Source organism: Pinus tabuliformis, chromosome 8, assembly GCF_031772625.1.
Source record: "Pinus tabuliformis cultivar Carrire ecotype Pingquan chromosome 8, CPIR1, whole genome shotgun sequence".
NCBI classification, from domain to species: Eukaryota; Viridiplantae; Streptophyta; class Pinopsida; order Pinales; family Pinaceae; genus Pinus; species Pinus tabuliformis.
Genome location: NC_142294.1, coordinates 943,418,133 through 943,437,316, shown reverse-complemented (window position 1 = coordinate 943,437,316; position 19,184 = coordinate 943,418,133).

Here is a 19,184-nt window from a genome sequence, read left to right as displayed (position 1 = left end):
CGATAAATGGATATATTTTCAAATTCGCAGAAGGCCATTTTAATTTATTTTCTGTGTATTTTGCTATGTAACAAAATACACAGGAACCTTGATAGCGCCGACAGCAATGAAGTCCGGACCTGATGTGTTTTAGAGGTGAAATATATATATGTTTTTAGGTCCACAAAGGCCGATTTTTCATGTTTTTTAAGGTTTTCGCCATATTGCAAAAATACGAAGGGAACAAAGGGACTGGGCCATCTACGATAGGCAAAAGCGACCCAAAGGGTAGACTCGATGGGTAAATAAATCATTTTTGGGGACTTTTAAAATCCGAAAGGAACAAACATTAGTGGGAATTTACAGCATTACAGTAGTTTCTGTGTAAAATAGAAAACACTCATTATTAAGCAGTTTAAAGAGAAACTGAGGCTGAGAGGCATCTATAGTGCAACAAAGCATGCCCAACTGGTCCGAAACAGAAATATCATGGGAATCTATTGCACAACACAACCCAAATCAGATACATCATGGAGTAGCATAGCATGACACATCCGAAATCAACAGAAGAGATTGTGGGCATATCTGTCAAGAGAGACCTCCCTGCCAGTGCACCCAAAATATCTGAATGCGGTTATTCCTCTGTCAGAAAGAGAAAAACCTCCAAGCCATGCCTGCCTATTGAGGGAATAAAATGGTTAGGGGACAGATCAGACAAAGTTAAGACTTCGAGCCTTCTAGAGAGCTCAAGAGCATTGTAAAGGGCCTATAAAAGGCAGAAAACTAGATGTAACAAGGGTTCAACTTTTGGAGATTATTCCTCCTCTATTTATTCAAGCTTCTCATCTTCATCCTAATAAATATAAGCTTCTTTTTCCATTAGATGTTCAATGTCCATTCCCTCTATGCTGTACGACACTTTCACTTGAATAGTTTATTCAGGTTTTCTGTGTGTGTAAGACTAGATAATTGTCATCTTATCTCTGCTTTGATATATTGGATTAGAAAGCTTCTTTGCTGCCTGTAGCTAGCCATTTATATGTGTTATTATATATGAATCTTCCAGTATAGTCAGTAAGTTCATTTGCTGCCTGTAGCTAGCCATTCATATATGTTCATGTATGCAATCTACTGGTATTGTCAGTATTCTTCGTCTATCCATTAAATCTACAAACTATTGGGCATTAGTGGTCTAAATCCTTGTGTTGTTAAGGGTGTTCATGCATGTCTTGAGTAAGAATAGAGCTGAAATGGTTATCTAACTTGATCCAAACCATCATTTCTTCCAATAGTTCAGAGAACAATATTGAAGATTACATGTTACCAGGCATCTCCGAATTATAACCTAGGAGAGTTTCCTGGAGTGATAACACTCCCCTTACAATGGATTTTCTGAAGTTAAATTTTGGTGGCACTTCTAAAGGAAATCTAGTTCAAGATGGTTATGGAGGGATTTTTTGAGACTGGGAAGGGCGAGCCTTGAATTTGTATGTTGTAAGTTGTTGGATCAAAAGTAATAATGTGGTGGAATTCCTTGTCTTAGAGAGAGGTCTGGTATTATCGATTAATGAAGGATATTCAGCGTTATAGATTGATGGTGATTCCTAGCTGGTTTTGTCAATTGTCAAGAAAATAATCAATGAGAAACCTATAAAAAAACTATCAAAGAGATGACATTTGGAACACAATCTCTCACATTAAAAGTTGCTCCCTTCTATTCCTTATGTCACAGCTTCACATTCTTAATGAATGGGAAACAAAGCGACTGACTTCTTGTCTAAGTTGGGGTGCCAGGATTGATACATTTGTCTAACAAAATTGTTGTCTAAAGAGGTTTCATCAAGGTATAAGGAACCTCTGCAAGTCATACTAGATGTAGATAGAAAGCCCCATATTAGGGTTTTGGAAGTTAGGACATTGGAGATTGGGGGGGGGGGGGGGGCCTCTTACCACTATACTACCTCCCATAACATTTAAGAGGGGGCTTAGTGTGGCCAACCCTCCCCATGAAACACACATGAAAACTACATACACTACTCTTCATTCCAATGCTATTCTTAGATTACACTCGATCGTTCTTAGAGGAGAGACCATTTGGTTTGGTTGGAAATGGAGGGTCCACTAGCTTCCATGTTCCATTATTTATGAGTGTCATACTCTTTTTCCATTTATTCTTTCCATTCATCTTGAGAAGAAACTTATTTAAAGGAAGTTGGTTCAAAATTAATAGACAAATTTAATTCACAATCATAAGAAAATTCCATATCATTCACTGAATCTAAATCATCTACATCACCTCCATTTTGTCTGGTGGAACTTTTCGTTCATGTCTTCCTAACCTCAGCAAAATGAAAACTTTTAAGTGTTTTAGTGAGCCATTTTAGAGTACCTTTCAGAGATGTTTTGGGCTTCTTTGTTAATTGATATGAGGCCACATCAAGATTTAGCCTTCCAATCCTCTCAATCACATCACTTAAAGTGTCTTGTTGATCTGAAGAAGTGGTTGGGACTTCATGAGAGGTAGAGAGTGCTTCAAAAGAAGATTCCATATATTTATATAGGATAGATATCCCCCCTTCAAGATGTGGAGTCTCATTATCAAATTCATGAAAGTTTTTCCATGACTGAATTTGTCAAAATGATTAAGCTATCACTCAATAGTATTGTTAATATTGGAAGATGATATGATTTTTTGGTATCTGAGTACCCTAAGAAGATACACTTTCAACTACTTGCACCAAGTTTGTTTCTTTTTTCCTTAGGAATCAAGGCATAACTAGTGGAATCAAAGATCTTGAGATGTCTTATTGAAGGAATGTGGCCGTACCACATTGCATAAGGAGTACTTTTCTCTAGAGCATGAAATGGACATCTATTTTTTATATATACTGCACATAGAATTGTATCAACCCATAAAAATTGCTTTACATTTTTGAGAAACATCACTGAATGGACCATATTTAAGATATTCATGTTCATTCTTTCAACTACAACATTTTGTCGAGGATTGTATGGCATTGTTATTTGATAATGAAACTCATGTTGGCAAAGATATTTTTCAAAATCATTTGAAGTATATTGTTTTCCATTATCAATATGAATACTGATCCATGCATGAATTTTTTTGGAAGTTTCAAAAGCTTATTATTTACCTTTTAACAAATATACCCTACAAATCCTAGTGCAGTCATTGATAAAATTCATCATATATTTATTTCCATTTGTAGAATGAATAGGCATAGAGACACACAAATCAAAATGACTTAGTGCAAGATTTCTATGTGATCTAGTAATAAAATCATGAAATGGTTATTTGTTATGTTATCCTAGGATATAAGCATCACATTGCTTCAGTTTCTTTGGAATGATTAGTAAACTAGAAACACTATTTATTTTCAATAAATGAAGATTGTCGTAATTAAGATTTTCAAATCTTGCATGCCATTGAAGGCTCCATGACAATGTACCTTTATTGTACTAAGAAATGTATGCATAGTTCTTAGCAATGTTCATTGTACGGTCTTTCCACCTATTTTCTAGTCATGAAAGTTGTGTTTTATCATGCTTTTGTCACCTCAACTTTGCCATCAAATATGTGAATGGAGTTTCCTTTTTCGGGAATGTGAACCAGGGACAACAAGTTTCTCCATGGATCTAGAAGGCAGAGAACATCATGCAGAAGAAAGTCAGGATGACGCAGCCCTGCCTCTCCAGGCCGCTCCTACCAGGATCTCCAATTCACTTATCTCAAAAGTTATCACTCGGCGTTTATTCTTCTGGTACAGAGTTACCATAGACAGCTTTCATATATATATTCCCCGCCATATGTTCCCTGCGCAATTAGTTTTCTATATATATATGTGGCAGACATATACATATTTATGAACGGTTTCATAATACCCACAAGCAAACGCATACAGCAATTAGGCAACCAACGAATATCCAAAAGGAATTTAACTCAGAGAATGTATACATTCACTTACGCCATGCGCTCCTCCATTCTGATATCGCCGCTTGGCTCTTACTCTATACAAAGGCTCACATATATATAAAGTCGCAATTGCTATGCCGTTCGGTTGATGTATATATATTGTCAGAATTGCTCAATCGACCAACAGCCTGTCTCAATACGCTCCTGTACGCAAGTTTATAGATATGAGGTGTCGCCAGTCCTGCTGTGCGATGTCTCAGACTATGAGCAGCGCTCCTTCTTCAACCAATATACTACTACATACAGCATGACATTCTATGCATACAACGCCAGTAATTTATTAACGCAGAACATTTACCGATCAATAGCTATGGGACAACACCAATACATACGGGACAGTTTCAAACACTGGTAATGCAGAAACTTATCCTTCGATTTCTAGCAATTTCACAAGTTATTACTTGAAAGCGGAGACAATTCACTCCTATGGTTCCAACCAAAACTTTTACACACAGATTCAAGTCCATCCATTCCATACTTCGGACATTCCCTAAACAACCTCTAAATATATTGGCTACATTCAATTAATGAGTGCGCCTTACCTTTAACTTAATCTGCTGTTGATAAAATCTTGACAGCGACCCACAATATAGATATATAACTAAGTTATATATGCACACGCAACATATATATATCTTGTTATACGGGATTTCTTACCTCCTCTTCCACCGTTGATATCGCGCTGGTTAAATTCTGGACTCTCTGCTCGTCCATACAAATTCGGTCAACATATCCATAACTAAAGGCGTCCACACATTAATTCTGCGTCCACACATCAAACTGCGCCTTTGGTATCAGCAACGGTTAAGAGCTGGCATTGTAATGTACGAATACTCGTTTATGTGTGGATCGCACTGGCTCACAACTATAAACAAGGCTTGTATATATGTCCTCAGGTTCTGGTTACCCGCTGAATCATCATGGATTGACTGCACCTACAGGTTGTAACTTGTATTAATCGCTCCCCAAACTCTGGTCCTCGTTCTATTGCAATATGGTTCGCGCTGTTGGCAACAAACAAATGTCAATATCGTTTTAACCTCTGATAAACTCCAGGCTCATTCTAAATAATACGTTGCTCCCTCTTATGCAACCGAAGCCCATTCGCAGGCTGCCTCGTCGAAAACCATGGACCGGCGTTACCATATAAAAGGCACGGCTCTTCAATAGAGTAACAGCTATACACGTTCGCCTTTTGTTCTGGTTAAGTGCATATATATGTGGATAAGCCGAATCACAATAAAAACGCCGAGCGCCTCAATTCATTATTCAACACCCACCAGTTCATTAAGCGTGGGAAAACAACATCCGCAGTTCAGTAAAAACAAAGGATTGTCCTCTGATTTTAATGGAATCAAATTTGAAGGCACAGTCAATTAGTAGACGGAGGAATAAAAGACCATTCACGCTATCTCAGAATTCATTAACGCAAACATGTTCATACACGATTGAATTCCACATATTCATATTTACATAAAAACAAGCATTGATACAGAACCTTACATTCATGACCAGATATACAATCTATGCCCTTTTACAAACTGCCCGAAGACTCCCAAAGAGAACTTCTCACACTCACGCTCACTCTCCTATTCTCAATGTTGTTTTTCTCACAAATCCCCTTCCTATTTAAAAAATCATTAAATTAAATGCTCAATCCCTTCAATTCCTCAAAAAACCCCTAAGTCTCTCAACATCCCTAAAGGATAGCTCTTTATCCCTAAAATCCTTCCACTAATTAAATTCCCTCATATCCTTTAAATAAAAAGATATTTACAAAAATCCTCACCTTCTCCTATTTTATGCAAATTAATTAATAAAATATTAAAAATCATCACACCCCCTTTTAAGATATTTACAAAATAAAAAAAACCCTTGATGCTCCTGCATCAGACTCCCCATGTAAAAAATTCATGACCACCTGGTCATAAGTCTGGATATTTCCTCCTGGATCACAAATTTTATTTTGTAATCTTCCCACGCTTGTCAATTGCTTCACTGCTGTTGTCATCTGCTGTTGTCTTCCAGGTTTCCATATTTTGTGTTGTAGTGCTCCACTTGCTCTGCTCTTGCAATCTTTCGCTGTCTTTCTCTTGTTGTCTTTCCTTTTCTTTTTCCCTGCTGCTGGTCTCTTCCGGGATTCTTTTGTCATCAGTCTTCTGATACTTTCAATCTCTCGATCCAAATAATCTCCCGGCTACTGATTTCCAGCTGTCTGCTGAGCTAAGACGGCTTGCTCAATTTGTACTGTCACTCGCTGACTTCTTGTTTCTATGCTTGTTTCTATTCTGACTTTCTCATTTCTTACCGCCACCCAATCATCCATACCCTCTTGTCTTCTGGAACAGAAAACTTCTTCTTCCTTCATTTGACTGCTCAACTGAGTCAAATGTTCTGCAACAATACCTGCATTCACAAAACACTTGTTAGAATAAAAATCAGAAGGCATCAGTGCCTTGTCCTCCTTTGCCAGCACTTCAGTATGCTGTTCTGAATTCTCCTCCACCATCAGCACATCACTATGCTGATTCTCTTTGCCCAAAGAATCCTCTGAAGAATTCTCAAGACTGTCAACCAGTCTTTCTCCCACATCATCTGCTTCCATGATATCTTTCTGCACTCGTTCACTGTACTGAACTCTTTCTTCTGCCATCTCCCTGTCATACTCCGAATTCTTCAACAAATATTCTAGCAATGCAATTTCTCTGTGACATTGCTGAAGCATAACATCACCATCACTTACAGTCCCTGCATTCATACACAACTTGTCAGTTTGAAAACTACAAGTTTCAACAACCTTAACCATTGGTTCATATAACAGCTCTTCCAGCTGATCCTCTTCTTCATTCACATGAACTTCCTCTTCAACAAAACCTGTAATCACATCACAACTGTCAGCTATAAAAACACAAGAGTTCACATTATCCAGCTGATCTGGATCTGCCCAATAATTCAAGAAATCATCAATGATCTCCTCCTCTGTTTCATCAATGGAAACCTCCTTTTCCAACTCAGCTGCTCTGAGTTGTGTACACTTCAACTGTACATCCATCATCTGCTCGAGCTTCTTCAGCTCTTCCATTAACTGCATGTTTATCTGTCAATCTCTTTTCTGTTGAAGCTTCTGCCACTTCACTTTCTTTCCCTTCAGTGGAAAGCTCCATCCTCTATTCTGGTTTTCCTGCTCTTGCAGCCATTCCTCTAGTACCTGCAATTGCACTTTCATTACTGCAATCTTTCTTTCTCTGACTTCTGCAGTCATCTCATCGCTGTGGCATTCCTCTGAACCTCTTCTTTGATCCTCCATGATCACTTTCTCCATGAGTTGTTCACTCACTATGAGTTGTACTAGCCTCTACGACAGCAATCTCTTCTGCTGCCACTTACCTCACCAAGCTCTCCTCACTCAGCCTTTTGGTAAGTACTTGGTTCACTGCCTCTGCAACCTTTTGAGCACTTTCCTCTGCTCTCTCTATGGGCTATCTCTTCAACTCACCTTCTTCTTCAGGACACTACAATTGTCCTCCTTATTCAGCCTTTAGCTGAATGCCAGGTTCAATGCCATCGTCTTCTCTGCAACCATAAACCTCAATCATAAATTTCAAATCAAAAAACATCTCACCTTTAAGATCTTGCACGATCTTATCTCCATTTACTTCTGCCATCCTGTTCACTGCATTTGTGTAGCTTGCATATCAAATTTAAAACTCTGATCTTCATCATCATTCATCATACAGTCAAAAATACACTTCAGTTCTCATTCAGAAAATAAATATTTCAACAGAGCCAAGCTCTGATACCAAAATGACGCAGCCCTGCCCCTCCAGGCCGCTCCTACCAGGATCTCCAATTCACTTATCTCAAAAGTTATCACTCGGCGTTTATTCTTCTGGTACAGAGTTACCATAGACAGCTTTCATATACATATTCCCCGCCATATGTTCCCTGTGCAATTAGTTTTCTATATATATATGTGACAGACATATACATATTTATGAACAGTTTCATAATACCCACAAGCAAACGCATACAGCAATTAGGCAACCAACGAATATCCAAAAGGAATTTAACTCAGAGAATGTATACATTCACTTACGCCATGCGCTCCTCCATTCTGATATCGCCGCTTGGCTCTTACTCTATACAAAGGCTCACATATATATAAAGTCGCAATTGCTATGCCATTCGGTTGATGTATATATATTGTCAGAATTGCTCAATCGACCAACAGCCTGTCTCAATACACTCCTGTACGCAAGTTTATAGATATGAGGTGTCGCCAGTCCCGCTGTGTGATGTCTCAGACTATGAGCAGCGCTCCTTCTTCAACCAATATACTACTACATACAGCATGACATTCTATGTATACAACGCCAGTAATTTATTAACGCAGAACATTTACCGATCAATAGCTATGGGACAACACCAATACATATGGGACAGTTTCAAATACTGGTAATGCAGAAACTTATCCTTCGATTTCTGGCAATTTCACAAGTTATTACTTGAAAGCGGAGACAATTCGCTCCTATGGTTCCAACCAAAACTTTTACACACAGATTCAAGTCCATCCATTCCCATACTTCGGACATTCCCTAAACAACCTCTAAATATATTGGCTGCATTCAATTAATGAGTGCGCCTTACCTTTAACTTAATCTGCTGTTGATAAAATCTTGACAGCGACCCACAATATAGATATATAACTAAGTTATATATGCACACGCAACATATATATATCTTGTTATACGGGATTTCTTACCTCCTCTTCCACCGTTTATATCGCGCTGGTTAAAGTCTGGACTCTCTGCTCGTCCATACAAATTCGGTCAACATATCCATAACTAAAGGCGTCCACACATTAATTCTGCGTCCACACATCAAACTGCGCCTTTGGTATCAGCAACGGTTAAGAGCTGGCGTTGTAATGTACGAAGACTCGTTTATGTGTGGATCGCACCGGCTCACAGCTATAAACAAGGCTTGTATATATGTCCTCAGGTTCTGGTTACCCGCTGAATCATCATGGATTGACTGCACCTACAGGTTGTAACTTGTATTAATCGCTCCCCAAACTCTGGTCCTTGTTCTATTGCAATATGGTTCGCGTTGTTGGCAACAAACAAATGTCAATATCGTTTTAACCTCTGATAAACTCCAGGCTCATTCTAAATAATACGTTGCTCCCTCTTATGCAACCGAAGCCCATTCGCAGGCTGCCTCGTCGAAAACCATGGACCGGCGTTACCATATAAAAGGCACAGCTTCTTCAATAGAGTAACAGCTATACACGTTTGCCTTTTGTTCTGGTTAAGTGCATATATATGTGAATAAGCCGAATCACAATAAAAACGCCGAGCGCCTCAATTCATTATTCAACACCCACCAGTTCATTAAGCGTGGGAAAACAACATCCGCAGTTCAGTAAAAACAAAGGATTGTCGTCTGATTTTAATGGAATCAAATTTGAAGGCACAGTCAATTAGTAGACGGAGGAATAAAAGACCATTCACGCTATCTCAGAATTCATTAACGCAAACATGTTCATACACGACTGAATTCCACATATTCATATTTACATAAAAACAAGCATTGATACAGAACCTTAGATTCATGACCAGATATACAATCTATGCCCTTTTACAAACTGCCCGAAGACTCCCAAAGAGAACTTCTCACACTCACTCCCTCACGCTCACTCTCCTATTCTCAATGTTGTTTTTCTCACAAATCCCCTTCCTATTTAAAAAATCATTAAATTAAATGCTCAATCCCTTCAATTCCTCAACAAACCCCTAAGTCTCTCAACATCCCTAAAGGATAGCTCTTTATCCCTAAAATCCTTCCACTAATTAAATTCCCTCATATCCTTTAAATAAAAAGATATTTACAAAAATCCTCACCTTCTCCTATTTTATGAAAATTAATTAATAAAATATTAAAAATCATCACACCCCCTTTTAACATATTTACAAAATAAAAAAAAACCCTTGATGCTCCTGCATCACAGGAAGTCCAAACAATTTAATCTTGATGGTGCTAAGTCCGAGTGGCTTGAGACTTAACTTGCTTATGAAAGTAAATTTCTCCATCTACATTGTCACTAAAGTCTTCACAAGCCTTTCTGGAAGGGAATGTGGCAGGTTGCACCTATATGAAGCATCCATGCATCTTTCTAAAGAGAAAATGAAGTATGAAACAAGTGTTAAATTACTCCAATATTTCAATTTGCAACAATATAATGAGCAGATTCACATGCTTTACCTTTCCCTGGATCTAGTTGTTATAGATCCATTTGGGCACATCAACCCAGACTTACAAATCAATACTATTAGGGCCCATCAAACCCTAATTCAGTTGTTACATAACCTAATGAAGTCAACCATCATAATGCCTCCTTCCCAAGAGATTCCATGATTGAAATCATCCAAAAACTGCCTCTTTGAACATCAACGCAAGTAGGCCTTTATTAGGGTTCACTGCAGTGCAGCCTAGTACATAGCCAAGGTGCATTGCAACACACTTGAGCCCTCTTTGCCCTGCACTGGGTGAATTTGAGCAAAATATGCATTGGGGTTTGGAATATTCTTATCCATAGGATGCTTCTAGAAGTTTCCCAAGGCTATCCACTCCTTTGAGCTCGAAATTGGATGAGGGAGGAAGTCGAAGAACATCAATCCCTTTATCCCTTCCTCCATGGAACTAAATCCTAAGTTTTGGAGGGCATTCATTGTTACCATTTATGGCATAACTTCCTTCATTCACCTATAAAAATACCACTCATCTAAGTGATTAGGGGATGGAAATCATTGAATTATAGGGAGATGTTGTTAGTATGAGACTTGAGTTGGTTTCAAGTATTTTAATGATGTCAAAATGTCTTGCTTCTTATGAGGAGAGGATGGGATTGAACTGGAGGAGTGGCACTGAATCAAGCAAATTGGGTTGTAACTCTTCCTTTCACTAATAAAGTGTTCAAAGATTTTTCCATATGTTTGTATTGTTTATTGATGCTTTCGTATGTGTATTATGCACTTAATTCCATTTTATGTTTAATCAATAGATCATTATCATATGCTTTGATTGGCTTTTTTCTTCTGTCTATGTGCAAGTACTTTTCAAGTGGATTAAGTATGGAAAGGAGTGACAGAATATGTCAAGGGAGACAAGGAGTAAGCGAAAGCTTCAAGTAGGCTTCTTTATTGTCTTATTTAATCTATTGGTTATAGAAAAAGTAGAGAATGTTTTGCATTGTTGTTCTAGACTTAGCTACTAGTCTAGAGGTTTAGGCATTTATCCATAGGCACTAAAACTTCCCAAAACAAATTGGCGACCATACTGGCAAGCCAATGGTAAGTCCTGCACCTAATGGTAAAGTTAAGTTTCCTTGTAGGTTATGTGAAGGGAATCACCCCATTCACATTTGTCCCTATCTGGACGAAGCCAAAAAGGTGTTGGATAACCATCCTACTTCACTACAGTGACTTCCATCTGGTTACAAGAGACTCTCCTTTTTATCATACTAGGGGCATGTATACCAATTCAAAGCATAGTTTTTTGTTCCAAGCTTGTGTAAATATGAAACTGAACCCAAGCATAGTTCCATATGGTTGAAGCTTGTCTAAAAATGAATCCATTTCCAGCTTAACCCTCATTATTGCCATTCTATCAGCCTCTTTCATCAGATGAGCCTTGGTTTTTTTCATCCCATTGCCACCATCCCTTTGGCCTATCATACGCTTTCACTTGGTTTTTTTACCCTTTTTCAGGAATAGTTGCAATGAGTGGTCTTATTAGCCAGCCTCTTCACATAAATCAACATGTTTTGAGAAGTTACAACATCACCAGAACTAGTTGCTACCCTAGACACCACTTGTTCCTCAAAATGGAGTCCTCTTTAAGCTCTTTTAAGACTCTCTAAACATGAAAATATTGTCGATCACTTGTCCTTTCCAACTCGTTAACGGATTGGAAATGATATCTCTCTTGTATTGTTTTATGCTTTTTCGAACTTGAGAGACAAATCTACGAAAAAGAACTTTTGGAGTTTCCTCTTCATCCCTTTTCAAACTCTCTAAACATGAAAAGGACCAACTTATCTTTGTCGTTAAACTTGTTAAAAACATCAAATAGCAACAAACTTGTCCATCTAGACAGGACTGAGTTTCACCTTCGCTAAACTTGTTAAAGCATCAAATAGCGATGGATTCACCCGAAGGGTAGAATTATACAAAAAGCATATTTTATCCTCCTCAAGCTTGATAAAAATAAAGAGGTACTAGTCAACAATGATTGGGGAAAATTGGAAAAGGGGAGAACACTTTATGGTGGCAAGTCACTCTTGAACATGACACTTTCACCTCATCATCATGACTATGTGCGTTGGGTCATTCAGCTTGATGGTTATCACACCGTTGGTCTATCATACCATCCATTACTTTGTTTTGGGTCAATGCTACCAATTCATTTTAGTGTCGCCGACATGTTCAAGAGAAGTCATTCAATTCAAACTTCATCCTTTACAATACCGCAAACCTTCATTTTCATGACCACCATTCCTGAACTTTCTGTTGTCAGTCGATTTTCATCTCCAAAATAATTTACCTTGTTTTGTGTCATTGACGTGGGATACATCAAGACACTTCTACGATGAGTCGCTTCTTGTCGAAATCAGCACATTATCCAATAAGTTGACTTAGAAACACCCGTTCAGTACCTTGAGGCTTGCATACATCAATGGCAAGTTTCTCGCTTCCGGCGATAGGTTGACATCACTGGCCTTCGACCGAAAGACTTTGTATGGTGTTCAACATCAAATCATTTATTCCCACCATGCAAAATGTACTATAGTACCTTGAGGGTCATTATCATTATCGGTGATTCCTCTCACGTCTGTTAACAACTTACATCATTGGCTGGTAATCAGACGATGTCTTCCCATGTTTGACTTTAGATCATCTATTCACATGGTTAGACTTGTACTTGATCGAAAGATTGAACGAGATTGAAGACCCCGGATCTAGTTTCATCCATCCAAGCTGTGATATTTTCAGGAGTACTAAATCAAATATACAATGGCCTTACATTCATGGTCATCTATTCATGGGTCTATATCTGTAGATGAATACATTTGTACATGTAATGAAAGTTTATAAGCTGAGAATGGGTATGCCTTCCCTCAGCAAGTTCATGAGAAAAAATCAAATTATCATGATATATGTATTGTAATTGATGCAGGTCACCTTCCACTTCGAAACCTCCTCTCCACATAGTAAAGTATTTCACTCGACATACATATTTACAACTTCATGCTTTAAGGGGAAACTATTACAGATCCATTTGGGCACATCAACCCCGACTTACAGATCAGTACTATTAGGGCCCATCAAACCCTAATTCAGTTGTTACATGCCCTAATGAAGTCAACCATCAAAATGCCTCCTTCCCAAGAGATTCCATGATTGAAATCATCCAAAAACTACCTCTAGGAAGATCAATGCAAGAAGGCCTTTATCAGGGTGCGCTGCAGTGCAGCCCAATACACTGTCAGGGCGCATTGCAGCGCACTTGAGCCCTATTTGGCCTGCGTTGGGCGAATTTGAGTGAAATATGCATTGGGGTTTGGAATATTCTTATCCATAGGATGCTTCTTGAAGTTTCCCAAGGCTATCCACTCCTTTTATCTCGAAATTGGATGCGGGAGAAAGTTGAGGAACACCAATCCCTTTATCCCTTCCTCCATGGAACTAAATCCAAATTTTGGGAGGGCATTCATTGTTACCATTTATGGCATAACTTCCTTCGTTCACCTATAAAAATACCACTCATCTAAGTGATCAAGGGCTGGAAATCATTGAATTATAGGGAGATGTTGTTAGTATGAGACTTGAGTTAGTTTTAAGTATTGTAATGATGTCAAAATGTATTGCTTGTTATGAGGAGAGGATGGGATTGAACTGGAGGAGTGGCATTGAATCAAGAAAATTGGGTTGTAACTCTTCCTTTCACTAATAAAGTGTTCAAAGATTTTTCCATATGTTTGTATTTTTTGTTGATGCTTTCATATGCGTATTATGCACTTGATTCCATTTTATGTTTAATCAATAGATCATTATCATATGCTTTGATTGGTTTTTGTCTTATGTCTGTGTGTAGGTAATTTTCAAGTGGATTAAGTACGGAAAGGAGCAACAGAATTGGTCAAGGGAGAGAAGGAGTAAGCGAAAGCTTCAGGTAGGCTTTTTTACTATCTTATTTAATCTATTGGTTATAGAAAAAGTAGAAAATCCTTTGCACTATTGTTCTAGACTTAGCTACTACCCTAGGGGTTTAGACGTTTATCCATAGACACTAAAACTTCCCAAAACACTAGTGTTTTACCTTTCTCTTCTTTCGTTCTTGCTGGATTCTTTCCCAAGAGAGTTTGCATGTGGATGCATCATGTCCATATCTATCACAATGAATATAGTGGGGCTTACATTACCCACTTTGACGATGTTTATCCCATCTACCTCTATTATTCTTCCTTCCATATCCTCTTCTTCCACCTCTTCCCCTAGAATAATCTTGTGTCAAATTCTTCTACTTATGTGCAAGGCACACAACTTCTTTAGTAAATTGAGAAGTTGTATTCCCCTTCCCAAAATATCTCTCCCATCCCACAAACATCTCCACAAAACTATCAAAAGTGATGTCTTTGACTTGGGAAGTAGCTTGTATGGATTCAAGATTGTGAGAATATGTAGGATAGAGGGACTTGAAAAAAGAGAGGGATGTCCATTTTGATCCCTGTGGCTTCTACATCATGCATAATAGCTCTACTTTCTTAAGCTAGGGCTAGGGAGTCATCATTCTTCAATTCTATATCGAAGAGTTTGATCGTCAATTGAACTACCTCCAGTTTTGAGTGTGAGTCAAATAAATCTTTCTTCTTTAATGCATCATAAGAATTTGTAATTGGAATAATATGATGACTTACCTCTTTACTTAGAAAATAAATCATCAGGGCATAGGCCTTATTATTCATGTTCTCCCAAATGGCGAGCTCTTTTTTGATGTGGGTTTGGCAGACACATTTGCACCTCTTTCACAGACACCTCTCCACTTGTCACTGAAGACGTGGGTGTGCCTAATATTTTTGTACCATTCATGGTAGTTCTCCTTGCAATTAAGAACTACACCAACAATGGAGATGAAAAGTGCATCTTTTATAAGCAATTTCACTGCAAAATATTCAAGCAACTAATAAGAATCCATAACTAATAACAAAAAAACTCCACGCTTTTTATTCCACCAAGCTTCAAGAAGTGCATGATAAATGGAACAATTTGGAAAGAATAATACAAAACTTTACAATAATCATTAGAGAATTAACAAGCGATCATTTACATTATTCCATGGACAATCAGAAAGAGCTTTACGGTGGAAAATTCTCTTGTGAATCACATTTCATTCGAGATTACATGGACAAATAATTCAAATCCAAGAAGTAACAATTATCACAGAGTCCACATGAGGCGTGAAATTTTTCTTGTTACAAGGACCACATGATGTTGGCTTTACAAAATTTTTGTAGGTCAAATGAGTATACATGCATTATGGCTGATAAGGATGGCAGGGAATTGGCAGCATATTAGTGGCAGAAAAATCCAATGCATCATTATCATAGTAGGAGAGAAAAACAAAGATGTAAGGGCACTTCTGCCAGGGTAGGAAAATGACATAGGCGTCAGGAAGAGTGACAAAATGGAGTTACAAGGGGCAGAGGAATGCCTAAATTTGAGACTTGCACTTTGATAACATGTCAGGCTAGGAAGGTGAATTCCAATTGTGATGCATTCCATTAAGATGAATATCATTATATACAATAAGAATGGTGATCTTTGGGATTCAAATTCCAAGTTCTTTTCCTATTCTAACATATGGAATTTCTCTATTTACATATTTACATAATTTTGCCCAATTCTGGAGGATTATGTGTCTAATAATATGGAATGCTAAAGTACCTCCAAATTGCACTTTTTTTCTTTGAATCACTCTTAGAAAAAAGGTTTTAACTTTATATAGGCTTCAAAAGCTAAATAAAGTAAGTCCAAGCATTTGCATCCTATAACAATAATAATGAAAGTTTCGTCATTTATTTTTCGAACTCCCTCACTTAAGAACATCATATATTACTTCTCGGTGATAAGCTCGAATACCACCTATATTAGATAGTTGTGAAGATCACTTCAATATCGTTCTACTTTGATATCAGTTTAGAGGTAATCAAATTTGATATGAACTATGATGCCTCTAGATAATTCACATAGCTTTAGGTGCCTCATGATCTCTAGTCTTGTGGTGTCATTATGTTTCTCACCGATGTCTTGACCACCTCAACAATACTTCACCTAAACTACACCTCAAAAATCAACATTTTGTTCAAAACATCTTAGAAAAGTTATCCAATGGTAGATAACTCTTTGAGAGAATTTAAATACCCGAGAGATCTAATGGTAGAGAAAACTTTGAGATCAATCTGTTGGTAAGGAATACTTCAAAATATCTCCAGCAAGCTAGAAATTTTCATGTTTCGATCTCATAATTTGGAGAGTTGGTTATCCTTTCTTAAATATGCCCTTCAAGCTCTTCTAGTTTACCAAATGTAGCCTTAGCTTCTCCCAAATTCATCTTCAAATCCATCACTACCTTCTATAGAGGTTTTATTTAGAGAGGAGCAAAGAAAGAAAAAAATGGTCATTAGTTTCCTCGGAAAATCTTTGCATACCCAAGTTGGCCAGGGGTATGGGCTGGAGACTTAGAAATCGTGAACAAGGCAATGAGAGCTAAACTATGTGGAGATGGATTCAATTATAAAATGAACTTCAGAAACAAATATAGGATAAGGAATATTTACACACCTCTTCTCAGTTGAAAAATTTAAGAGTTGCAGAGTATCCCTTAGGATCCTCTATATGGAATTTGGCATAGTCCAACTAGATTCTAATCCAAACTCACACCTTTTGAGAGACTAGGAATGGATGCACTACCATCTTCTAGAAACGTGCTTGGAACCAAATTCCATGGTTGTGGGACTACGAGGAACTTAGTGTGTTAGAGGCATTTACTTTTAAGAAATATTGCACTACAATAGAATATTTTTGGAAACTTATGCATTATTTTATGCTTTAGAGAGGATGGAAAACAATCGAGGATTATCCGACATGACCAACCTTAGCTTCCTGGCGCTTTCTTGTTGAGTAACTGCAAAGCTGTAAAGTTATCGCTACTCAGGACCATGAAGCAATTTGGAGATATCATACTAAAGTTATGTTCACTCTTAATGAAGCATATTCCCCGCTAGTTGGTCACAAGGATATCCATCAAGAACCTCTTTGGTGGAAAATTTAAATGAATGGCTATTGGGAAAACATTGCACAATTCTTGTGGTTGAGGAAGAAAAAATATATTCTCGTAGGATCAAAGCAGACAAAAAGGATTTTAGGGTCCTTTCATATGCCCCTGATGTTGGAATCGGGAAGAGACTATGGAACATATTATGAATTCCTTTCCTTTTGTTTTTTGTCTTTGGGTGCAAGTATTACTCCTTTTTGATACTGAAACCACAATCAACATCCTGGTAGACACTTTTGAGTAATTAGAACTAGCATATTCAGTAACCTTTTCTTGAATCAAGCATGGATTCTTGTTCCTCGAATTTTCATATAGGTGAATTGGAAAGAACGAAATAAGAGGATATTAAAACAAAAGAAAAATGAATGAGGTACAATCTATCAAATTATTAAGAAAAGTATCTGTTAGACCATCCTCTCTAAAGCATGGAACGAGGAATACTAGAAAGTGAATTAACATGAAATAAATATTTTATCAAAACTTGAGCTATCCTTTAATGACCTCATCTCCTCCTTCCAAGATCCCCTCTCCCCAAAATTCCTCTCCCAAAATCTACATTCCGCCCCATAATGGATTTTGTGAATTTAAATTTTGATGGTGTTTCGAGATTGGGAAGGTCGAGCCTTGAAGTTGTATGTTTGAATTTTTTTTATCATAAGTAATAATGTGGTAGAATTCCTCGCCTTGGCGAGAGTTTTAGGACTTTCAATTAATGAAGGATATTCAAAATTGTAGATTGATTGTGATTCCTAGTTGGTTATCTAAATTTTCATGAAAATATTCAATAGGAAACCTACAAAAAAACTATCCAAAAGTTGCTCCATTCAAAAGTTGCTCCATTCTATTCCTTTTGTCACAGCTTCGGATTCTCGATGAATGGTAAACAAAGCGGTTGACATCTTGTATAACTTGGGGTGTCAGGATCGAGACATTTGTCTAACATAATCATTGTCTAAAGAGGTGCTTTCCAGCTAGAAGGAACCTCTGCAAGTAAAACTAAACGCTGACAAAAAGCCCCCAATTAGGGTGTTGGAATTCAGGACGTTCAAGGTCAGGGGGCACCCAGGGGGGTGCCACCACCCTTCTACTCCCACAACATTTTTAAGAGGGGTATTAACATAGCCAACCCTCCCCATGCAACGCACATATGAACTACATACACTACTCTTCATTCAAATGATAGTCTTTACTACACTCGATTGTTCTAAGAGGAGAGACTATTTGGTTTGGTTCCAAATAAATGGTCCACTAGCTTCAATGCTCCATTATTTATGAGAAAAACATACTCTTTTTGCATTGATTCTTTCCATTCATCATGAGAAGAAACTTATTTAAAGAAATTTGGTTCAAAATTAGTAGATAAATTTAATTCATGATCATAAAAACATCCATATCATCAGTTGAATCTAAATCATTTACATCACCTCCAATTTGTCTGGTGGCACTTCTCATTCCTTTCTTTCCAACCTCATTAGGATGAACACTTTCAATTGTTTTAGTGAGACATTTTGGAGGACCATTTTGAGATGGTCCAAGCTTCTCTATTAACTGAGATGGGGTCACATCAATATTTATCCTTCCAATCCTCTCAATCACTTCACTCAAAGTGTCTTCTTGATATGGAGAAGTGGTTTGAACTTCATGAGGGGTAGAGAGTGCATCAGAAGGAGATTCCATAGATTTATCTAGGATAGGGATCCCCCCTTCAAGATGTGGAATATCATTATCAAATTCATGAAAAGTTTTTACATGATTGAATTTGCCCAAACAATCAAGTCATCAATCAACAATATTGTCAATCTTGGAAGATTCAAGAAAA